General features: G+C 34.8%; 1 protein-coding gene and 1 long non-coding RNA gene across 2 annotated transcripts in view; one reads left to right on the forward strand and one right to left on the reverse strand.

The window, feature by feature from the left end:
• LOC126972003 (uncharacterized) overlaps positions 1-27,058 on the forward strand; it is a 577,468-nt gene that overhangs the window by 100,854 nt on the left and 449,556 nt on the right. The gene's annotated exons all lie outside the window — the stretch shown is intronic.
• On the reverse strand, positions 10,512-14,569 carry LOC126972030 (uncharacterized). Its single transcript, XR_007731028.1, has 3 exons — positions 14,475-14,569; positions 11,662-11,704; positions 10,512-10,886 (listed from the first exon to the last, which is right to left on the reverse strand). It is a non-coding gene; the product is annotated as an uncharacterized LOC126972030 (long non-coding RNA).

Genomic DNA, 27,058 nt, shown 5'->3' on the forward strand with positions numbered 1-27,058 from the left:
GGCTGCCATGGTCAGATCTGGACCAAATTACAATGGAACCACACGGGAAGCACCAGCTTTCGAATAAAAAAATAATTATCAAAATCGGTTCACCCAGGCGAAAGTTTTGAGGTAACAAACATAAAAAAAACATACAAAATTGAACGAATTGAGAACCTCCTCCTTTTTTGAAGTCGGTTTAAAATCAAGTGAATTTAAAAACATTTTTTTCTTTTCGTAGACACTACTATATATGAAGTAGACAAAATGGGTGGAGAGGATAGTTCCATACTATTGTAATGCATCTAAAAACAATTCAGATTTAAAATAATAAATATTCACATAGCAACTATATAAATTATTCATGTTGGTCTCAAGCGAAGTCAAGAGCAACCGAACGAGTTTCTTTGTAATAAAATTGTTATTACTTATCAAGGGTATGGAAGACGTAGTTTGTTTATATCTCTGACGGTATTGCCACGACAAAAGATGGCTTTGTCATTAAAACTTTTAGCCTAAGATACCACCGCTCGATTCTGGACATACGTGTTGTTTTGATAAACCTTAGCTCAGAATTCTGGATTCTATTAAGAATCCTGAGCGGAAATTGTTTATTTTGTAAAAAATATTGCTTTATTTAGTAGTTTAACAGTTAAACACTGTTAAAAGGTATACTTGGTGGGTTTTTCTATTGATTTTTTAATTAAACATGTTTTGGCTCTTACAATATTTAAAATTATATATTACCTAAATCTATATATATATATAAATGAATTGCTGTTCGTAATTCTCGCTAAAACTCGAGAACAGCTGGAGCGATTTGGCTAATTTTGGTCTTGAATTATTTGTGGAAGTCCAGAGAAGGTTTATAAGGTGAATAAATAGGAAAATGCTGATAAATTAAATAAAAACAACAAATTTGTTTTTCCTTTGATGTGTCCATACATTATTTCTATGAGAGAATTTATTGACGCACGGTTCGACAGTTCTGCTGTAAAACAATTTCATTACGACAGCAGGGTGCATATTTTACGAAGTAATTTTTGATGTTATTATTATTGACAAGTTCATATAAAAAAAATATTTTATTTATTATATACAGAACGTCTGTCGGGTCAGCTATTAATGATATAAAAAAAACAGTTCTAGCTTACAACTGAATGAAAAATAGTATTTTTTTAAGGTCGGCTCTAAACAAAGCTTTGTAATAAAACAAAATGGTACTCTTGTTGTGGCTTTGGATATTTATAGTTTGAAACGTCACGATTTTCTAAGGACTTATTCATATGAGAGTCCATATATCTACGTCCATTAAAAACGTTGATGGGAAAAAATCAGCTCTTGAATATTGAAGACATCTCATACTCTATCGCTGCTGTGTTCTCGCCGTGAAGTGAGTCTCATGAGTCTCCGTTTGTGAACAATAGGTAGCTTAGATTTAAGAAGATTTTTCAGGGACCAGTATCGTTTCCATGCCAGCGCCATTCGTCTATCTATTTCCTCCGAGTCAATCTCTCTGAACGAAACCAGTTCGCCTAAATATATGTACTCTTCAACGTACTCTATTACTTCGCCTTCGACGCTGAGAGTAGGTTTAGTATGGTTTGTAATGATTTTTGTCTTGTCAAAATTTATTTCGAGACCGACTTTCTCGCTGTGATGATGTAGTGCTGTCAGCATGTCCTGTAGGTCTCTAGCGGTTTTACTTAGAAGAACCAGGTCGTCTGCGAATCTTAAATGGGTTAGCCTTTTATTTCTGATATTGATGCCTCCCCTTTTCCTGTTTATATCGTGTATTAAAAGCTCAAGTACTGCAATGAATATTTTTGGCGACATAAGTCTCCTTGTCTGGTTCCTCTTTGAATTGCGAAAAAGGAATTTGGTATAGAACTTTGCAGTCTGAGCCTCCTCATATACCGTGGTTTTTGATTGTAAAGATTAAAAGGAGGTTGATTATTATTGCTCACAGACCTCAGTCTGTCTATATGTCATCCGAACACATGCCTATGAATAAGTTTAAATTTTTGATGAAAATTACGGAGTATATGATTCATGTGGAATAATTGAAAATGTTATGGAATGAGTGTGTCCGATTTCAGTCTGGTAGAGACGCAATTGTAGGACTTATGGGTTTGAACAGATTTGATACGGGCATGTTTGTAAATATACTTGCCCATCCTGCATCTAAGGATGCCATAAGTCCGTTTGAATCCATAAGTCTTATTTGGTGAAGACTGTATAACTTGCTTTTCCTTTTATTAATTTTTCTTAGTTTGTTACGTTAAGAATTTTGTTTTTTCTTTTGTTTTAGTGTTAATGTACTTAGATTATAATGGAGCTGACATGTAAATAAAAATACCTTAGGATTAATAAAGACGAATATTTCGTTTTGAGATGATAGTTATTTTGACCGCAGGTACAGATCTTTTTCTTCGTCGTCCCCTCACTCCTGAGGGTCGTGACTCCGTAGACTATCAACAGCACTCCTCTATTGGTAATCGTCGGTGGCCTGGTGCAGTGCTACGTTGACAGGGATATCCAGATGATCGGATATCTGATCCGACCATCTCTTCGGTCTTCAGCCACTGAGTCTTTTTCCCTCTTCCTTCCCCGTCACAATCAGGTACAGACTTAGCGTGAATTGGTTTTCTAGCAAGGTAGGCACTGTAGATCTAACTAGTCGTAGTTGCGCTTTACGGCCGCTTTCAATAACCTATCTATCCTTAGTTTAACTTACTAAACAAATCTATCCTTTTACGCTTACTTACATTTCAATAACCTATCGACATAAAGCATTGGACTGTAACAAAATTAGGCATAACTATGGATAGATAAGATTTTGTCATTAAAGGGCGACAGCAATGTATCCGTAACTAGAGATACGTTATTGAAAACGGCGGTTTGAGCTAGGGTTTGAGATAAAAGTATTAAAGTTGTTTGTGCTTCTTATATACATAGTTTCCGGACCATTTAGTCAACCTAATAATTGAATTTGTTGCATTCTAGGTACAAGTAGGTATCTAATAATCTTTAGATATTGCACACATAACGTGAAGAGGTTGATGATACCTCGCGAGGCAATGGTTTTTACAAGGCATTTAACGTAAGGTTAAACTTACTGGGTGGGTATTCCTTAAAAGTTTGATTATAAAATAGCGAAACTAAGGGTATGTTCCGATATGCCCTGCGAGCACTGCACAGTGCTATCACTAAAGAAATATTCGTTCCGTTATGGACTGTTTACTACCGCAGTACCCTAGAGAAATTTATGACGTCATAACTCGCCGCCATATTCTACTGTGAGCACTGGCGTTTTTGAGGTATGATACTCGCAGTACTTTGATCACGTGATCAGACAAAACCACTCGAGTGCCTAACGTTATTATTATATTATATTATAAATTCAATTTAAAATCAAAATTTAAAATTCAAAATTCAAAAATACTTTATTCATGTAGGTCACGGATATGACACTTATGAATGTCAAAAAAAAAAAAAATTTTTTTCTTATTGAATTTACCGCTACTTCGTAAAGGGTTGAGCTAATGAGAAGAAGTAGCAAGAAACTCATTGCCACTCTTTTAAGTCAAGATTTACATTTTAATTGTTTTACAAATCATTTCAATTACAATATATGCAAAGTGACGCAACAAAAATACTCAAACGAGAAAGTCAAAAAAGAAAAATAAAAGTAAATCAATACTTATAAACACAAGAGTTATTGAGTATAGTAGATGCATCAATCCACACATACCGTAAATAAATAGAGGCACAATCAATATGAATTAAAATATTTTCAATTTGACAGTACCCCAATAATAGTTTTTTTTAATGAACTAGAAAACTTTAATACACTCGTTTGAATGCTGCGTCGAAAATTGCGACTGACAGTATACGGGAAAGCGTTCCGTTTTAAATAATAACCAGTATAACTGGCTATAAAGGAACGGCTTCACAGTATACTAAACTAACGTCACACTGAACAGTGGTCGCAGTACATATCGGAACATACCCTTTGTAAGCACATTCCAATAATTATGTTATTGTCAAAAAGTCATGATCATATTATGTCAATAATAGTAGTTAACTTACACAAATTAAATTTATCTTCTATCTATTATATATTATTAATAACTCGAACCCGCAACCTCTCGCGTTTTTTTGTTCTTCTACATATACAGAAACTGCTTTACAGTATGAAGCCACAACCTGAGAGATACATATCGGTGCATATCGGAACTTACCCTAAGTGAACTTTAATCCTAGTCGTATATAGGTTCTTATTAAGGTAGACTGCCCAATTGCCTATATGGAATGCACGCCCCTGGGTACAGACATTCGTAGCAAAATACATGTGTAGTATAAACAAATACATTCCGAGGAAGGCCTTGGCAACCACCAAAGATGCGAAATGGTCGTCGCAGAACATAATGGAGGTGATCCCTAGATAACATCCTGAGTTTGATGTTAATCAATACTGAGAACCCTTTATCCATGATCCACAATTTGTTATATTTTTAAAGTGATAACCCTACCTCACTCGAACGGTTAGCTCAGTTGGCAGAGCACTCGCACGGAACGCGAGAGGTCGTGGTTTCGAGTCCCGCATCGTTCATAAAATTTTGTTTTCAAATTTTATTTGTGTATTAATCCTAGAAGTAGGGTTAACACTTTAAAAATATAACAAATTGTTTATATTATTTAGACTTCAAATCTCTTTATTCATTTGACTGGCAAAAATTAATAATTGTTGGACTATAGGTAAGCGCTTATATCATTTATACGTCTAGATAGACTGTTAAATATGGAAAAACGTCGAAAGACTGAGGAAAAAGAATTGAGGTTGACTGCTAACCTCTATTTGAGCAAAGCACGCACACTAACGCGACATACAAATCGCGAGTGTAAGATGTAGCTTGTCATGCACACCAAAGTAATAAATCTGGCCTGTTTTCATCATTCTTTTCATTCTGGCTCTATCTATTCTTATAAATTATCTAAGGGCAAACGTTTTATATTCTTGTACACGGGATGTTGACAAGATGGCCGACCGATAAAAATAATAAAGCAAGATAAAATAGGATTAAGTTGAAAGGATGATAATACGATGTTTTGCATCGACGTAAATGTCAAGTCTCGTGTATTTTTTATTTCATTGTCGGATTAGAATCTTTATTGCAATGGTCATGGCCGTGTGAAAGAAGATAAAAAATCTAATTCTAGAACCTTCATTTAGTGTTCGACGGAAAATACCTACCTCGTGTCGACCACAGTTTTATTATCCATATCTTATAATAATAATTTTACTTGTCATAATATATCCGTTAGTTGCAGAAAGCATCCTTAAAGTTAATGTTTCATTATCGGCAGTTCCCAAAATACTAATAGATATACAGATAGAGATAAATTACTATATTCTACTGTCAGTAATTAGCTGTCAATAATCTGAAGCTGGCCCAATATATTCGATAAGTCATTTTTATCGCCTTATATTGGGATGCGTGAATTTTAATTTCCATACGTACTTTATATCGCTGGTAAGCTATACGTCGTCCCATTGACAGACAGTGTGCACGGATAGGGTGAGTTATCGTCGATAAGTTTATTGGGACAGAAAAGTCAACGATAGTTAAGATTTTTATCTCAAGTAAGAGATAGACTGAATATTGGGAACGGCCGTATTTCACATGCTATCTGTGACTGTCAAAATGAAAAATAAAGTGACGGTAATTATATTTAATGAAACATTAACTTTAAAGATGCTTTCTGCATCTAGCAGTATGTATATGTATTAAAATGTAGGTATCCCCCTATATTAAAATAGATTTAGACAGGGTGTTAATTAAATAACTTACCTAAATATTAACCCCCTTATTCATAATAGTCTGCTAACTTAAAGCATTGCTAATTCTCACTCTGTCTTCTTCTATTGACCTAAGTCAGAATGAGAAAAAACACTCCTTAGCGGCTGTTTAAAGTTAGCGGACCATTATAAATAAGGGGGTAAGAATTTGTATGAACAATAAGTGGACTGTCATACTCGCTTAAATGGCATGTGTCGTGGTAGCGTGGATGTATTCCTTTGTAGTTAAATATATTTATTTTTATTTTTTATGAAAATAAGACACGAGACGAGTAGGACGCTCAGCTAATGATAATTGATACGCCCCACCCAGTACAATGCAGTGACGCTCAGGATTCTTGAAAAATCTTAAATTTCTGAGCGGCACTACAATTGCGCTCGTCACCTGGAGACATAAGATGTTAAGTCTCATTTGCCCAGTAATTTCACTAGCGACGGCGCACTTCAGACCGAAACCCAATAATGTATATGCGAGGGAAGCGCGATCACTGGTCCATGCGTCACATTCATGTATGGGCGTCGCTGGTGGTGCCTGGTCAATCCTGTCATCTGGCACTTATAAACTATTTCTTTTGATTTTACTTCGGGTAGTAATTTTTTTTATATTTTGCTGTTAATAGTGATTTTCATTATTATAACACTAGAAATAAGGGATTGTTTGTAACTGATTCTAGTAGGCTTCATAAGATACATAAAAGCTTTAAGGGTAAATGTATACACTTTTATAATAAAGTTCCAGCCATTGTTCAGGCACTATCTATAAATAAATTTAAATGTTTTATAAAAAAATGGCTCTGTCGTAAATCCTATTACTCCACTGCCGAATATCTAAATGATCGGACAGTCTGGGACTAGATTGTGATTATTTTATAGCGATAAAAATCACTGTACAATATTTTACATTTTTATTGAAAAGAGCGCAAAAAAAGATTGCTGGGAGAGTATCTTGCGCCGCTTCTTCTCTCTCAGAGCGCCATTTGTTCCCGAAGCGGTAGTAGTATCTAGTAGTTATTAGAAATGACATAAAAAATAATTCTAAAGGAATCAATTTTGAGAAAATAAATGCCTTTTATGCCTTTATGTACTCACTTTGTAAATAATACACAACAAACTGCTGTGGTTAATACATTTTTATAAGCTGCTAACTATAGAACTTCATCCCCCTTTGTTATCCCCTGGTCTAAATTTTAAAAGTGCTAGAACAATTAATATTTATTTATTTCTTATCAAGTGCTTAAATACAAAGTTTCATGGTGTTATCTTCGATAATGACAAACTTTCATACAAACTTCCACCCCTATTTCAAGCCTTTCATTCGCGATAAAAGATAGCCTATGTCCTTTCCCAAGCTCTTGTCTATCTCTGTACAAAATTTCATTGAAATCGGTTCAGTGGCGTAGGCTTCAAAACGTAACAAACAAGCTTACATTTACATCTAATATATAAAATTCTCGTGTCACGGTGTGCGGGACCGAACTCCTCCGAAACGGCTTGACCGATTCTCATGAAATTTTGAGTGCAAATTGGGTACGTCTGAGAATCGGACAACATCTATTTTTCATCCCCCTAAATGTTAAGGGTGGTCACACGAAATTTTTTGACATTTTTTTTAAATTTGTTTGATTATAAGTCAGCATTAAAAAATACATACAACTTCAAATTTTCACCCATCTACGATGAACAGTTACTTTTGTATCGCGATTTTAATATCGGCAATACAACGTTTGCTGGGTCAGCTAGTATTTTATAATATTAGTAGAGATGTTGATAAAATGCTCGCATAATATCTTTTACTTATTAACAGGATATAGGGATTAATGCCTCTACTACGGTACTACGGTAAAATTGAGCTCACAATTTAAAATTCGGGTAACGTAACTCAAGCGACCCAAGCTGTGTTAGAAGAGTCTTATATTTTGGTATTACAATGGCCACCTAACAGTTCGAATTTAAATCCAATCAAGCATATGTATAGCCGAGTGGTTAGCGATCCTACCTACTAAGCTAGAGGTCCCGGGTTCGAATCTCGGTAGGTGCAAGCATTTATATGATGAATATAGGTGTTTGTTTCCGAATCATGGATGTTTAAATGTATTTATGTATGTTTATATGAATATATGTATGTTTAAGTAAGTGTATTGTATTAAATATATCATCACAGGCTATATATGCTTAACTTGGCAAGATAATTTGTGTAAAAAGTGTGTCAATATTATTATATGTAGGACCAATTGATACGAAGGGTTAGAGAGAATGAGCGAGGGGTCTACAACTAACAGCAGATGATTGACACTTTAAAACGTCTCCGGTAGGAGATTCCAGTTGAAAACGTGAGGAATTATGTTTCAATGTTAAGCTTTATTTGCCAATGGATTTCCATGTCACCTCGCATTAAAAAAAGACAAATGTTGTGTCGTGGGACACCAGGTAGGAACGAAGTCCCTTCGGCTAATGTAGAATCGACACAAATTGCAAAAAAAATCGTTCTAATATTGCTTATAATCGTTATCATATATTAATATAATAATATTGATAATATATACACTACTCGCTTGTGTATGCGACTGTCGCGCCTGCGCACGTCTCATTTAACGGTTTTATTCCACGCACTTTTCCACGCACTTTTTTCCACGGAATTTTTCTTACGGTTTTACTATCACATTTTTTTCAGTTCGTTCGCGCACCAAAATCCCTATCCCCTCCAAGCCTGCCGTAAGGAACTTCGTTCCAATATTTGCCTACTTTTTGTATTTTTGTTCCTGTAGATATTACCGTTTACGGATTTTCACCAGACTCCTTACATACTTCCCTGGAATAAATTTTCTGGGACAGTACAAAAATAGTAGAAAAGGCGGGCATACATGGGGCACACTAAAAGTTATGCACTTCTAGCTAATCGGAACTATTTAAATTTTGATTTCTTCGTAGGCAACGAAAATGGAATTAAATCGAAAATATTTTAGAGCGACGATTTTTTATGATTTTAAAAGTTCTCTCATGACAACGCTTCTTTAAGAAGTACAACTCGTCACCCATCCCGCACATAGCCCCGACCTAGCACCCTGTGATTTCTGTATTTTCCCCAAAATCAAAGATTTGATGAGAGGTTTCACTTTTACTAATTCCAAAGCGGCAGTGATAGCGTTCAATCAGCACGTAGAAAACATGCCTTCAGATCTGTGGCCCTACTATTTAAAAAAATGTTTCGATCGTATGAAAAAATGTCTAAAATGTAGGAGAGTATTTTGAAAAGCAATAATCATAATATTTTGGTTATAACATGTCATTTTTGTAAGTTACGCAAAACTTTTAGTGTGACCTACCTACGTACGTGTCACCTAACGATAAGTGCCACTCTTATTCCCAGTACTCTCAACCCTCTTTAGTAGTACGTCCGTCATTGTGAAGTATAGAGACATGTAGAACCTTTCCCAAACTTCATAGTTAAATTCACTTGTGTTGACAATCTACTTTATTCTACTAGACCAAACTACCTCCACAATCCGCAGTCACTACACCTTTAACTGTAGATCGCTTTTTTTTTGTTACGCCCTGGCCATTACAATGCATGATTCTTGAAAAACCCCAAAAATTCTTAGCGGCACTACAACTGCGCTCGTCAACTTGAGACATAATAATAATAATCTTTATTAAAATATGAAAACAACCATTATACAGAATCTATACAATTAACTAAACACAATATAACTAATTATTATTCAAAGTTAACTTTCATTATTATAGGTAACTTAGTGGCTGTCATTAAACTGATTAACCCTATCGTTTCGTACTAGTAAAAACTGTATCACGAAAGGATAGTATTCATCGTCCTTAGATCAGCGATACTTAGGTGCGTGTACTTGAAATTAGCATACTAATACAAACTAGGTATTTGATTGTGTTCAAAATCGATCAAGTGTTATATTATATTTACGTTATGACTGTTATGTGTGTATGTGTGAATTTGTAGGTATGTATGTATGTGTGAAGGGTGATGTGTGTACTTTATTTATGTACCCGAGGGGAAGAAATGCCTTTGTGCCTACTGGTCAAATAAGATTTTTCAGTAAATTTTCGGTCTCATTGTAGTCCAATGACTTCAGATATTTATCAATTGTGGTTTTGCATGATCTATGATTAAGATTTTTAATTTTTAAAATTTTATTTAGTTTGTTGTAAAGGTAGGGATATAAAGATAACCATGATATCTTTGAGCAAAGGATGTCCTAAATTTAAGTATTTTATAGACTGCAACTATTCTACGTCTCGTAGTGAAGTAAGGTTTAACTCTGTGTTGTGCCAGGATCTCCCATTTAATAAATAATTTACGTACCGTAAGCACTCCCAATTCCGAGTATAGCAAGCTTGTTGGATATGTATATTTTTTACGTGTCATAACTTTTAGAATCATACGTTGAGCTATTAACAGGGTGCCCTTTGAGGTACCTCCCCAGGCATTAAGACCGTATTGTAATATAGACTGGCATAGTGCGAAGTAGATGTACATAAGATGTTAACTCTCATTTGCCCAGTAATTTCACTAGCTACGGCGCCCTTCAGACCGAAACACAGTAATGCTTACACATAACCGTTTCACGGCAGAAATAGGCGCCTTTGTGGTACCCATAATCTAGCCGGCATCCTTAAATTATGGGAAGCAAATAAGTAATTGTTATTTACAAAATACTTTATTTAATTTACTTAAAATTAATTACATTATAGTAGCGGAGTTAATTATCAGTTTAGTAGTGACCGTGGCTTCCGTGTCCACCGTGGCCAAATCCGTTGTCGTATCCACCATGGCCTCCATGTCCTCCATGTCCTCCGTGTCCTCCATGACCTCCGTGGCTGCCTTCTCCAAATCCACCTTCGTAGCCGTGTCCTCCGAAATTGCCGTGACCTCCTTGTTCAAATCCGCCGTGACCTCCATGTCCAAATCCGCTGTCCTGTCCATGTCCACCAAATCCGCCGTGACCTCCTTGTCCAAATCCGCCATCTTGTCCACCAAATCCACCGTGGCCGCTGTTATATCCACCACCATAACCTGGAATATTTAGACACTTATTACTTAGCTCTTTAAATGTTGTAACATTACAATCGAAAGTTCTAGAATGGAACGCACTATGCATAGTACGTTAACATGGCTTGATAACAGCTTAACATTACTGTTTTCATGTAGTTTTCTAATAGTTATTAACTTCGACTGAAGAAACTTTCTGTTACTATTCTGTTACTATCCTATATTTCGTATTTATTTATTCTTAATGATACATCAACAGTACACACATATTACAATTACATAATATCGTATTACAAGAAATTAAATTACTGATGTGAGTACCAATAACAGATGTACACAACATTTATAGTTGCTGCTGTGACAATTAACTACTTACTACTTACAAACTTATTATTACTAACTATTAACTAATAACATAATATAATCTAAGATAAAAATAACAATTTAAAGTTGATTATGGACTTTTAGTTACATAAGACTACAATTATTTGACCAAAAAAGGAATAAAAGATGAAAAATAAATATTTAAATCAAAAAAAAAAGTCTAGAACTTGTTCAAGAGTCCAGTGAAACCGGCCTGTGTGGATCACATCGATATATTTCTAATAGTTATTAACTTCGACTGAAGAAACTATTTCTTACAATCCTATATTTTTTATATTTCATATTTAAATCATAATTATATCTCTACAACTTGTTCAAGCGTCCAGTGAAACCGGCTTGTGTTGATCACATCAATAAAATTGTTTTGAAACAAGTTATGGTAATAAATGAATTAATATAAAAATATGGGTGTTACCTGGTGCTGCCATCGCGACGGCGATCAAAGCCAAGGTAACGATCTGAAATATAAACAAATAAATAAGTTAATCTATGATATGTGCTATGTTGTTGGAATATTGCTATGTTATGGTAATCTCTTTGTTTTTTTTTCAGTCAATAACCAACGGGCGAGCATTGAGCATCCAGCTTTTACATTTAACTTCTAGTAATCGGTAGACTTCTAGAAGTCAACAATCCTAACGTCATTCATGTTTTTATTTGTGGACAGCGGTTCATTGCGCCTTCCTATTTTATTAACTAGACCCGGCAAACGTGGTCTTGCCATATAAATTATTATTTTCTTAAAATAAACGTAGCCTAAGTTACTCCTTATTACATCAGATAGCTGCCAATAAAACTCCCGTTAAAATCGGTCCAGCCATTTCAGAGGTTATCCGGAACAAACAACAAGATAGACAGAAAAAAAATTGTACAAAAATGTTATTTTGGTGTATGTACCGTATATATATTCATATACATGTAGTAAAAAACGGTTATTTCAATATTATAAACAGACACTCACACGTTACAGACTGAAAAAACAAATACCTGCTTAGTAATCATATTTATTTATTTTAACTAGAATATTTTTTTTAATTGGTATTCATTGGTTTGCTGTTGTTGCATTTTACTTTAAAAATAAATGATAAAAAGCTATACATTGTCATTGTTATGTTTCAAAACTTCAATAGGCGTTGCTGTTTTCTTAGCCTCAAAGTTGTTAATGCAGGATTAATGTTCAACGAATATCGGCTGTATAGTCTGTTGTATTAATTATTTTTTAATTTTGGAATGAATGAGTATAAAATATAGATACGAAATTAAAAAAAAAATTAATGAAAAAAAGTGCCGTTTCAAATAAGTTTCTTCCAGGTACGTAGTTGTTCCACGTAAGTATGAAAGTATCGAAAGATCTTCCTTACAAGACGCTTTTTGGTCATCATTATTTCAGCCGGAAAACGTCCACTGCTGGACAAAGGCCTCCCCCAAAGATCACCATGACACGATTGTCCTGCGCTACTCTCATCCAACCTATTCCGGCGATCTTGACCAGATCGTCGGTCCATCTTTTGGGGGGCCTACCAACACTACGCCTTCCGGTAGGTGGTCGCCTTTCGAGGACCTTACTGCCTTCTGTCCTTCGAGCTATGTGCCCTGCCCACTGCCACTTCAGTTTCGCAATCATTTGGGCTATGTCAGTGACTTTTCGGAGTTTCCCTACGGATCTCCTCATTTCTGATTCGATCTCGTAGGGAAACTCCGAGCATAGCCCTCTGCATTGCCGACTGAGTAACAATAAGCTTCTGAGTTTTTAGGTCGATCCGATAATATTAAGTTATTGTCAATTGAAAATTGAAAATATAAATTAAATTATATAAATGAAAAAAAAGGGCGTGTGGCACTCGGGGACTGCCGCGGTAAAGCTATTCCATAGCACTTTTTATCAACTTATGCAGTTATAATTATTTATTTATTTAATTTATGCAGTATTTGTTTTTTTGATAAAATTAATTTTAAAAAAAGCAAACGGGAAGTGAGTAAAATTTAAATTGCAAGATTTGATTACAGACAGACAACGGGACAGGTGAAACTAAATAAAAATGCTTGTCATAATAATAAAAATTAAAAAAACGTGATAAAAAAAATAAAAAAAAAATCATACGTGATAACCGCTGTTCCACGGCAACTGTAATGACCGTACCGAAATATCTATATAGTAAGTAAGTGTTAGGTTATTTTCGTTACGGAATTTCTGGATTCGGTCTCGACGCTCAAGGCCCGCGATAGAAGCTATGCAATAGCTTAAAAAATAATACTGTCCGGATATTGTCATTTCTTTTATGATGGAGGTATACCTCTTAGAGGCAGGTGCACGCACCTGTTATTCCTCTGGTGTTACAGCTATGGGGTCGATAGATCACCTTCCATCAAGTGAAGTGTACGCTTGCTGGTCAAGTGAAATATACGCTTGCTAGTCGTCTTTATAAATCATTATAAACAGGCTAGATGACAACTTTGTAATATATTATATGTGATACTTTTACACCCATCTAGTGTTATTGCTAAAAGTCTTTAAAACTGTGACGATAAATAATTATCGACAAATATTCATTTTATGAGGAATTCTTGTTTCTGTTATTTGTTTCTGTATTGAGATATATTAATACTAATTATTTTTATTTAATTAATAATAAAAAAAAAATCTAAAAGACACACTTGAACTTATTTTTTACAGAAAAACATTCTCAGTGGACTCATATATCATTATAGAATCCCTCCATTTTTAAAAAATATTTCCTCTTCTTTGGTTGTTTAAGGATGTTTTTTCTTTTCTAAACAAGAACTTGTTCGATTTGGAATTTAATATAAAAGGGGGCGAACGGGCAAGAGGCTCACGTGATATGGAATGGTGAGGCAACCGCCCATGGACATCTGCAATAACAGGGGCCAAAAGATGAGTTTCCGGCCTTTAAGGTATGCTCTTATTGGTGCATTTAAAAGCTTAATTTTCTTTACAGTACACCTCCTTGAGCTCCAGTAAAAGAGAATCTTGACTATCGGGCAGACGAAAAAGACAGTGAGACAAAAGACATTAATTCTTATAGACGTTCTGTCCCAGGAAATCTCATGGAGTTTGATCACCTAAGCAGCGGCCTTTCTTATAACTTAGTGTGATACACATATCAAATATTACAATGGTAATAAAGATGACGAAGTTAAAAGATAGCATATATGTTTTAGTGAATCTTATATCTAATTATATTAGGTATAAAAATACATTTTACTTACTAAAATTCTAGCCATAATTGTTTTTTCACGCTACTTGCACCGTTAGCAAACTCTGAATGTTGTCGATAGTCAATGTTAGTGCTTTTATATTAAGGAATTAGAGATGATAATATCGTTTCTGACCTCATGTGACTCATTCTCATCTCGTGTAGATGTTGCGGTGAGTTTTGAAAGTAGTTGTTCAACGAAGTGTCGAGGTTTTAGAACAATCTTTAAAGTATCTAAATTAGGACCCATTTTTATTAATATGATACAAATTCTACTGCCTAGGTGGCTCTAAGTTCACTTTTGTATCCAACAATAATTTTTATTATGTATTTATTCATGCCAGGCAATAGAGGAAGAAAGAGTGTGTGTCTGTGGTTTACTGAAAACGAATGAAGTCAAGCGTAGGCGTTGCACAGAGAAGTGTTTTTGAAGCTATTTTGGTGACACTTTACCAAGGTGAATTAATTAAACAAACATTTTGTGATTCCTCTAGTGTGACAAGAGAGTTTGAATAGCGGTGATGATATAACATCAGGTGACAAATTTGGGTTTAGGTGATAAATTTTGATCCGACGGATTGTCGCTAGTGATTGACGCTAAATACATCTCAGGACTAATAAAACTATAACACAAGAGAGCTGACTTTAAACTGACGAGCCTAAACGAACATTTCACAGCCAACCATAGGAAAGACAAAGTAAATTGCTCATTTTTTTTTAATATATGAGGGGGCAAACGGGCGTCAGCCTCACGGGTTGGGGAGAGGTGAGGCAACCGCCCATGGACATCCGCAACAACAGGTGTGTCAAGAAATGCGTTGCCGGCCTTTAAGGTGGAAGTATGCTTCTTTCTTGAAGGTCCCTAAGTCGTATCTGTTCGGGAAGACCGCTGCCGGTAGTTGATTCCACAAAGTGGCTGTGCGAGGCAAGAAATTCAAATCAAAATCACTTTATTCATGTTGCTCACGGAAATGACACTTATGAACGTAAAAAAAAAATATTTTTGAATACACTGCTATTTAGTAAAAGGTTGAGCTAATGAGAATAAGTAGCAAGAAACTGATTGCCACTCTTTTAAATCATGAATTTCTTGCAAAACGCGCTGTTGTTGAATGCTAGACGTCAACGTGATGCTCAATGCGTCTAGTAGTCGATAGAAGTTTAAGGTTTTTTAGTTTATCCGCAACATAGCCAGGGTACTCAGAGATACATGGCGTTCATTGTGGTCGTGTTATGCAAATTTTTATAAACAAAATTGGTCGAAATAGGGATTAGCGAACCGGTCTAACGTTTTATGTGTTTTACCGATTATTTTAATCAAGCCGTGACGAATCGATAACGTTATTAAAGACTCTATCATACGCTATAGTCAAGGTTTTGGTTTTAACCGTTTTATGTTTACATACATACACACAATTGTCTTCCCCTCCTTATAAGTTGGTTCATTTTTTAAAAACAAAATGGCGTCATCTAAGAAAATATGGAATCTATTAGTGTGCGTGAATTGCTCAAAATAGTGGTTAGTTCTGAACTCAATTTTTTTCGACATTTTCACAGCTGTAGTTTCATATTCTATCTAGACGTATAAATGATCTAAGCTACTTACTTTATCGTTTTTGTAAATGAAACAAGTTTTGAGTTTATTTTCATATTATTTACTTAATCTGTGCTATTTATAGATTCTAAAAGTAAGAAATGACCACTGATATCCCAGTAGAGACAGTGGCTTCAAGTGTCGATAAAAATATCAATATTTAACTACACGTATTTACGTACGAACGACTGGATGACTGTATGAACGGCTGAATCACTTGGCGTAGAGACGTCGCTTCATTTTGTGGATGGATGTGTGGTGGTCCTCCACAGTGCGGATTTCAAGGAGCTTTCTCCCTCGTACTACAAAGCTGTGGAATGATCTTCCTTGTGCGGTGTTTCCGGGACGATACGACATGGGTACCTTCAAAAAAAGGGCGTACACCTTCCTTAAAGGCCGGCAACGCTCTTGTGATTCCTCTGGTGTTGCAAGAGAATGTGCGGTGATCACTTAACACCAGGTTACGCTCGTTTGTTATCCTATTCCATAAAAAAAAAACGTAAAACACACGGCCTCGTCTACGTCACTATGCCGATTTTAATTGCATGACGGCCATCTTAGAATTCTTGCTTGTTGATATCGAGGCAATACTGATATACAATTCATAGACTTAGAATATAATGTAATAAAAAAAGTATATGTCTACTTATGTACACGCAAGAAGTTATTTATCTTTTTTTGACGAGACGAGCAGCGCATTCCGCTGATGGTAATTGATACGCCCTACCCATTACAATGCAGTGCCACTTAGGATTCGTGAAAAACACAACAATTCTGAGCGGCACTATAATTGCGCTCGTCACCTTGAGACATAAGATGTCAAGTCTCATTTGTCCAGTAGTTTCGCTAGCTACGGCGCTACGGCGAGCCGGCTTCCTGTGCAAAGGAGCCTCCCACTGGTCTTTGGGTAACAAAACAAAACCTTAAAAAAAATATTGCTCGTGCTATTTTACGTTTGTAGAAAGAACTACTTATATTGTAATACGACCAATGAAATTATTCATAACGTTTATCAAAATGTTATTAAATTATTTTTATCAAGGTAATTAGAAGGAAATGTTTTTTTTTATTTTACAAATTAGATATAAATAAATATAAATAAAAAAAATATAAAAAATTCTTTATTGCTGTACTAATTTTACATAATAGGTATTAAAATAAAGTAAAAAGTGCCTCTAAATAATATCGGCAAACGGTCTTTACTGTGGTACAGTTTGTCTTCCGACAAAGGCCTCCTCCAAAGATTTCCATTCTGTCCTATCTTTTGCTGTACGAGTCCATAGTTGCCCCGCTATTTTATTTTATTTATTGGAACGAAGTTCCTTACGGCAGGCTTGGAGGAGATAGGGATTTTGATGCGGGACCGAACTGAAAAAAATGTGATAGTAAAACCGTAAGCAAAAGTCCGTGGAATAAAACCGTTAAATGAGACGTGCGCAGGCGCGACAGTCGTATACACAAGCGAGTAGTGTATATTTTGTAATTATTTCTATTTCTATGTAATTTTATGTTGTGAAACAAAAATAAAGAGACATATTTTGTTATTTTAATTGATAATTTGGATTACGATTTTTTTTATTTTACGTAATTTATTATTTCCTAAAATACTGAATTTCCTAAATACTTTCCTGTACTTAAATAAAAACTAATCTGCAAAATTTAAGAGAAAAATCAGGAAAACCTACATAAAATTGAACACGATTCTTTTTTTACAAATTGTGTCGACTCTACATTAGCTGAAGGAACTTCGTTCCTACCTGGTGTCCCACGACACCACATCTTTCTTTTATTTATTTATTTCATAAAGTCTACAGCACATAACATCACTTATTTGCTAAAGTATTGTATAACAAAACATGGGCCAACAGAGATTTTATATTATTTAGGCAAGACAAAATTCTTAAATAGCTTCCTAAAGATAAACTGAAACAAGAAAAACAAAGTGAGTACGTTTAACATTCAGTTTTCTTACGTGTGTGTGTGTGTGGGGTATGTGTGGTTATGTGGGGTATGTGTGGGTATACGGGGTATGTGTGGGTATACGGAGTATGTGTGGTTATGTGGGGTATATGTGGGTATGTGTATATCTTATGTGGGGCATTTGGGTATTATGATGAGAATTTTATAGACGGAAATGTAATCACAACATTAGTTATTTTGACTGTCGTAATTGTTTGATATTATTTATTTTCTTGATGTCGTTGTTCCCATCTCATAGGCAGTCTACCTCTATTTCTTTTGCTCTCTAGTGGTTGCCATTCTGTTATTAGTCTTGCCCATTTCTCTGTCTTTTCTCTTATCATATGACCTGTCCATTTCCACCTTAATTGTTTGAATGTTTTGTATGCATTCTTAAATATTGTCTTATTTTTAATGGCTTTTAATTTCACACGATCCTTTCTTTTAACTCCTATTGTGCTTCTTTCTTTTCCATTCCGACAAATTTTAATTTTGTTGGCTAGTTGCTCTGTCTATGCCCATGTCTGACAACCGTATAATAAGCATGGTAGGAAGCACGTATTAAATACTTTCCTTTTGTCTTTCATAGGCATTTCTTTATTCTTCATTACTGAATTAAGTGACCAGTATCGTTTCCACGTATTAACTATTCTTCTTTCTATTTCCTTTTGTATACATTCTTCATTAGATATTAACTGCCCTAAGTATGTATATTCCTGAACATATTCTATTTGCTCGTTATTAACTGTTGTTTGCATTGTTTGTGCAGAATTTGTCATCATTTTGTTTTTGTTAAATTCATTGAAAGGCCTGCCTTAGTTAGCGATGGTTTGAGTTAGCCATCCGCTAACTCCTGTAATTCCATTTAAAGTTTCTGGGCTGTCGGAAAATACGATTAATTCATCAGCAAAACGTAGATGTCTCAGAATTAGGTATACACATTGAAATTTAATTGATTCTCGTCCATTGCTTATGAGACATATATTAGGGTAGCTGAAGTATGATACAAATGGTCCCATGAACAACTTACGACAGGGTGTCGAATTTGCTTGACGGTGTGCGCACTCATCGTGAAATTTCACTCTGATATGTTTTCCCTAATGCGCCAAAAGAAGTGCAACTTCAATATAATATTTTTAATAACACTTGCACAAATTATATTTTCCCAAACCAGGCATAGTTTGTACTATGCCTTCAAGACAACGATATATTTAATTTAATTTACTTATTTAAACATACATAATAGTATTATATGTGACTGTTCTGTATAATGAAGGGAAATATAATAATAAAAACTACGTTTAAAAAACAAACTTCATAAACTGAAAAGTAAAAAATAAAAATAAAATAATTTAATACACCTTTACCTTTAATATTAATAAAATTCTATTATTTATATTATGTGCTACCTATTGATAGGTTTTAAGTCGGTGCCAAGCCCTAAACAAAATGAAACTTATTTTTATAAACAGCTTACTTACTGTAATTATTCAGGTTAAAAAAATACCGACCGATTCGATAACCTCATCCTTCTTGAAGTCGGTTAAGAAAACAATAAGTATACCTATCATAAGCATTGTGGCATTATTAACAAGAATATAGAAACTTACAGTACATAATGACTTAAGTATAAACAACTAAGGTTTGAGTTGATACAAAATATAATAATTGAGATGACGTCATAGGAATAAAATACTAAAATATTAATTTAGTATAAAATTGAATTCAACACGTGATTAAATTTACATACAAATTATAATGTTACGGAAAAATACTTGATTCTAAAGTTTTAAGAAATAATAACTGGGGTTTAAGGATAACCTTGATACGTTTCCGTAAATAAATAAGTTGTAAAAATCTTGATGCTTCGAAATGGTTTTTAATTAACGAAAGGGCCAACTCACAAATTATTTTGAATAGGTTTACCTATACAATGTTATTTGTTATAATAACAGATTGGTTATTCATTCTTAGTGTTTTTGTGGTTATAAATTAAGCCGCTACTGCTTGTAGCGGGGACGTGGGGCGGGTCGTTCGATTCTCTAAAATATGGTCAAGGGAGTTTCATGTTATTTTTATTTCCTTTTTTAAATAAAATTATAATGTATTTTTTACATATAATAGCTAATAAAATGCTCGCATAATGCCTTTATTTAATTTTTTATTACGGTATGTGTAGATTGATATATGTACGTACTTAAATTACTCTTGTGTTTTTACTTATTAATTTAAATTTTTTTGACTTACTCGTGTGAGGCATTCAGTAATTGACGTTTGAGTATTTTTGGTGCATCACCTTGCATATATTGCAAATGAAATGATTTGTAAATTTAATTGAAAATAAGAACTTGTAATACCTAATCTGTTTTGAAAAGAGCAACCTTAAAGTTTATTGCTTGTTCTTCTCTAAGGAAATCTGCTTTCTCTCTCAAGCACATCTCACCTATAACTGTATGTAGTTATAAACCTATCTTGGATGACTTAACTGCACTCCATGAAGTAATCCCCATTAAGGCGATGGGTAAACACAAAACACACAAACAAGGTGTTTTTAGACAAGTTTTGTGGTGAAAATATAGCATTTGGAGCTATGAACACTACTTTATCCTGTTACACATACCCTTAAATCTTACGTGTAGGTTGCTAATGCTTGCTGTTGGTTAAAGTTAACACTCCAGAGCTATTATGAAGTACCAGTTTTCTTTGCAGTTAAACAAGTTTTTTCTCGGCATGATGCATTTGTTTAGTATACTACTTTCATAAAAGTTGTTCTTATAGCTTTTACTTTTTTGTGTTGGTACATTTATTAAGATTAGTAATCAATAATGAGGATTATAAGCAATTAAACTGTTTGCGCCTGTTAAAACGTTACATTGTCGACGCAGGAATTTTGAAAATATTGGCTTTGTTACATAGGAGCCGTGAACTCATATCGTTCAAGGTAGCCGGCATTTAGTGTCGCATTAAAATCCGTTCATTAGTTTAGGAGTTCACTGGAAACAAACATCAGGACACTGGATTAATATACAAGATTTACAATATTTTTATTCAGTTTAAACATTTGCTTCCATTTTATTTTATGAAATTATAAATTGACTTTAGAAAAATATATGGAAGTAGAAGTAGTTGGATTATAAATTACCACATTTCAATATGACGTTGTTATTGAATATTAACGAATATGGCTATATGGGTTCGAACCCTTTGCCTCTCCTAATAATGGACGAAGAAACCAAAAACCGGATGGTACGGAAACGTGACACCATCTTGCCGTAACGGACTTCCGGTTCCGTTGCATTGCAGTCCAGTTACCTTGTAGACGCGCCTAAAGAAGTTTTACTTCAAAAACAATGAAGACTAAGATTTTTAAACTAAAAAGTAATGCTAAAGAAGATCACATAAGTAATGTTACTTAATATTTTTAAGTCGAATATTAAGTTAATAATAAGTATTATGCTACCCAGAATGCAGTGCGTTCTTCACAAACAACAACTCCAAATTTTTCGTAAATACTTTATTCAATAACTACATACTAAAATCTTGTTTTAATATATAAGACATCAAAAGAAAGTTTCATAAATTACCTATAAAATTAATATTCATTCATAAATTGCCTGGACGTCCCACATTAGAATATATTGCCTAGATATTGCATATAATACCTGAATTAACAGTTTGCCGGTAACATAATATGTAAATATAACAAAATAGCTGATTTTGAATTTTGTTTATGTGTGCGCGAGGGAAATAACCTTCTCCATAATCGTAACATTATAAATAAAATGAACATTTAATTATATAAAAGAAATCCCACGATTTGATTACTCAAGCTTCTTGGAATAATTCTGAGTTTTTTAAATATTATTATATTACGAAACGAACGTAATTATTTTAATTTTTTTCATCTCTGGTTTGGCGCACTCCAGTATCGAATGCTCGAATTGGCTAGGACCCAGTAGGTACACTGTAGCTGGATCACTTGGCGTTGCGTGGAGACGTCGATTCATTGTGTGTCTTTTACCGATTTTATCACGGGGACTGTTCCGAAGAGCTGTTTGACCTTTCCTGCCGCCGAATTCCACCGTCAGACACCACAAATTGGGATAACCAACCATCTGGATGCGTGGCGTTCCTAATTCGGAGGTTTTAAAGGAACTTTCTGCCACGTACACGCAAACTGTTAAGCATCCTGGTACGGTATTTTCAGGACGATACCACATGGGTACCTTCAAAAAAAGCGCGTACACCTTTCTTTACTAACTTATACTATTTATTATTATCTATTGAATTTATATTGTACCTTTCCTCCTCCTCGCATCGTTTTCCTAATTACTGAGGGTCGTGACTCCCCCACTGCATCAGTTTCTCTCGTACGATTCCCCTCCATCTGCTGCGATCCTTAGCTTTATGAAGGGCATTATGGAAGCTGATGTTCAGAGAAGATCGTTTTTGGTCCGACCATCTCGTGGGACTGCGTCCTCTGGGACATTTCCCATCTACCTTGCGTGTCACCATCAGCTGTTCAAGATTATGACCCTCTTTACGAGCAATATATCCGAAGAATTACAACATCCTACGAAGGTATATTATGGAAAGTCTAGTTTTGACGTTAAGCTCTCTTAGAATAGACACGTTGGTGCAAAAGGCGGTTCATGGAATCTAATGTACCTATCCATGTAATCTAATATACCTTTAGTACTCAATAAATGTACACAATCTTTCTGGTATTCCGTTAATTCGGTAAATCTCAACGCTTGTATTGGTGTCGAGGGCGGTGGCGTTATCTTCCCTAATTATTGTTAAGAGTGTCAGTGAGGGCGCTTCTTGAGGTGACTACATTATGCTGTCATCGAGAATCTCAAAGTATAATATATATATCTTCAAATGTTAGTAAAATGTTCGCATTAAACATTTATTTAATAACAATGTGCGTGATTTCTCTGAATTCAGTAATTCTTGAGTTTTTAATTATTATTAAGTAAGTAAAGTGAAACGTGTTAAAGTACAACAAAATATTATTGCTATGTAGCACTTTGCATAGATTCTTTTTAAAAAAATATATCAAATCATGTGGCTGTAATACTGATTTAAAAGAGTGGTAATGGGTTTTCTTTTCGAACTCCTGTGGTGGTCACAAGTAATCTGATCATTATTTAATATTAATGTCCTTTGTTTTATTTTATGAAATAAAGTATCGAGACGAGCAGGACGTTCAGCTGATGGTAATTGATACGCCCTGCCCAACAATGCAGTGACGCTCAGAATTCTTGAAATACCCAAAAATTTTCTCTCCTTGAGACATAAGATGTCAAGTCTCATTTACCCAGTAATTTCACTAGCTACGGCACCCTTCAGACCCAAACACAATAGCGTTATTGTGTTTGGGTCTGAACACATTACTGATTCACGGTAGAAATAGGCGCCGTTGTGGTCCCCATAATGTAGCCAGCATCCTGAGCAAAGGAGCGTCCCCTGTTCCCTTTGTATTAAGTCTAGAGGAGAATCATAATACCTAGGCCTAACCTAGGCCAAGTGAATTCTCCGACGGACCTAACCAACAACGAAATCAAAACCAGGACAGAGAGACAATATCATCCCCTCGTTTGTCCTCCTATTCCATAAAAAAAAAAGAGAACTTGGAGACTTGTTCAAAAAATAAGAAGAAACATAAAAACACAGCAAATAGAAATAAAACTAAACTCGTAAACGTTAAAGAGGATGTAAATACAACTTAAGAGGCGGCTGCTAAAGTAAAAATTAAAAAATAGTTTAGTATGAAACGTGCAGTCATTTGACATAAGTTTAACACAGTACTATAGGTAATTACAGTACGGCGATTGGCGACGAAGCATAATCCAGCTAAGTTTGATAGAGAACAGTTGCTTAAAACCTAGTAGATTTTGGCTATCTCCGTTTTTTACCCGATTATAGCCGTCATCTGTCAATCTATCAATCACTACACGTTTCATACAATCGAGTGAATCGCTTTCTTCTTAGAGACTTTCGTTAGGCAGCTAAGCGTGACGCATTCTATGAGGAACCACCAAATGGAGATGGACAGGCGGACAAAAATGGAGCAAAACAATTATGTTTTGGTATCCCAAAACTAGTACCCTATGAATAGAAAACGTAATCGAGGCACGCCTAAAAAGAGATGGAGCGATGACATAGTAGAAACAGCACGAAAGACGTGGACAAGAAATGCAAGAGACAGGAACGAGTGGAAATCAATGGTGGAGGCTTTTACCGCTAAAGGCGGTCCTTATATAGAAAATAATAACTAATTATACTTACAAAATAGGTATTTTTATTTAAAACTAGCTGACCTGACAGACGTTGTTCTGTATAAAGTTTATTTTTTACCTCCTGAGAATGTTAGAAAGATATAAATTCTAATAAGATATTCATTTTAAACCATTCATTCAATTTGATTTCTGAACACATCAAAGGAAAAGCAAAATTGTTGTTTTTATTTAATTTCGAGAATTTTCATATTTATTTCATCATTCACCTTTTAAACCTTCTATGGACTTCCACAAATAATTCCAGACCAAAATTAGCCAAATCGGTCCAGCCGTTCTCGAGTTTTAACGAGACGAACAGCAATTCATTTTTATATATATAGATAGCGAAATACTAACAAAAACTATTTATAAGTAAATATCAAAATTTATAGATGTAAGGAAATAAAGCTCTAAATAAATAAATAAATCCCAAAAGTGTGAATAGAAAACGAAATAAAAGGGATAATAGACTGATAAAGAACCGAATGGAAAAAACTCGAGAGGCCTTTGACCTGTGTCATAATAGACCAAACATTTACACAGCCCAGTGAATTGTAACCCTGCCCACTTAGCTGGAGGGCCCGGGTTCGACTCCCGGCTGGTGCAAACATATTTGTAATGAATATGGATGTTTGTCTTCCAGTCATGGATGCATATTTACTATTATGTTTATGTATGTATGTCGAATTAAATATATCGGTGTCTTGCATCCATTGTATCTACAGGCTATGCCCAGTTTGGGGCAAGATAATTTGTCTAAAGTGTGTCAATATAAAAAAATAGATAGTTTATTGTAATTAAAAAAAGTCATGTAACAATTAATTTATATATGGGCCAAAAGAACCCAATGATTGAGATTGTGAGGTATTTACGGCCGTTTTCAATAACATATCTCTAGTTACAGATACATTGCCGTCACCCTACAATGACAAGATCTTATCTAACCATAGTTATGTCCAATATAGTTATAGTCCAATGCTTCATGTCGATAGGTTATTGAAATGTAAGTAAGTTCACACCCACACACATACGCTTTCACACCCACACACAAACATACACACAGTAAATAAGAAATACAAGAGGCAGTTGTTCTGTAATATATCTTGTTGTAAAACTATTGTAAAATAATATTGTCAATATGAGTAATCTATAATGGCCTTAAGAATTATGTTATATATTATTGTTTACTAACGGTAACTGTAACGCTGTTGATTACCAATAAATAAATAAATAAATAAGCGTAAAAGGATAGATTTGTCTACCTCTAGTAAGTTAATCTAAAGATAAATAGGTTATTGAAAATGGCCATTAATAATAGCATAGACCATAGAGTATAACTCATAATATATTTGACCTTAAGACATTGACCGTTGCAATTGTGCCTGTTGTTTATGATAATATCTACATTATCACCATTGAAGGATTTATCCATCTAATCTTATTGTATTTATTATTATTTAAGTATTTCTACATAGTTTATTACTATTTAATTACCAGTTTTAAATAAAAATACAAGGTTTTTCGTTAACTGCTTTCAATCTATTGAGATTGCGAACGTATTGTGCAATAAAGTATCTATTTTATATTATCGGCAACCATTCCGTAGCGCCTGGAGGTGTGGCGGTAACCGGTCATACTTTGGTATAACCTTTGACGTACCAGAAACATCTAGTCCCCAATCGCTTATATAAAGATCATTAACATAAAAACAACCGACTTCAAAAACAATATTCCAAAACAATAGATATAATGTGCACTAAAAAGTATGAAAATAACTGCGTATTTTTATACAATCTTATTAATTAATCTACACTGGCCTTCAAAAGTAAGTATCACACTTTTAAAATTGGGATAACGTTTTAAGTTCACAAGATATACTTTCGAAATAAAAAGGACTCCAAAGAGAATTTAATTTTGTGCATAAAAACTTTATAGTCGGTAACCTTCTTTTAAGAATTGGCTGAAAAAAAACTTCAAAAACAAAACCATTCCTTTTTCAAAGTGGACGTTTCCGAATTACAATTTTACCATTCACATCTTTCTTTCTGTTTTAAATTTTTTTCAAGATCGATGGGTCTTGTTTTAATAATTTATGCTAAAAAGCACATAAAATTTATTTATCATGCCTCTTTCAGTTGAAGATTGTGCTAGGATCATGGCTTTTCTGGAACTAGGCATCAGTATGCGTCGCACTGCAAGAATGGTGGGTGTGACGGTACGAACGGTCCAGAAGGTAAAGCGAAGGTACGAAGAGACTGGACACCATCTGAGGAGACCTTGTAATGGCAGACCCAGGTGTACCAGTGCCCGAGCAGATCGTTATATTATTTCCACTGTTTTAAGAAATCGCCACCAAAATGCAGTTGAAGTCCAGCAACAGCTACTTCAGACCCGGAGGGACTACATTAGAGACAGTACAGTGAGAAGAAGACTTGCTGAAGCAAATTTGAAACCCCGAAGACCAGCGAGTGGCCCAAAACTCGAGAGACAGGAATGATCAAGAATTTTGTTTGCAGATGAGTCTCGATTCTCCCTTTACACTTCTGATGGAAGGCGAAGTGTTTACAGGCGACCTGGTGAGCGATACCTTCAAGCCTGCATCTCAGAAAGAGTCCAATACGGTGGAGGCAGTGTACATGTATGGGCTGGTATATCTTTAGAAGGTCGCACAGAGCTAGTAGCCATAGAAAATGGCACCCTCACTGGGCAAAGATATGCTCAAGAGATTCTCAATGAGTATGCAGGGCCGTATTTAGCAAA

The sequence above is a fragment of the Leptidea sinapis genome, chromosome 25, assembly GCF_905404315.1.
Source record: "Leptidea sinapis chromosome 25, ilLepSina1.1, whole genome shotgun sequence".
In the NCBI taxonomy this organism is placed as follows: domain Eukaryota; kingdom Metazoa; phylum Arthropoda; class Insecta; order Lepidoptera; family Pieridae; genus Leptidea; species Leptidea sinapis.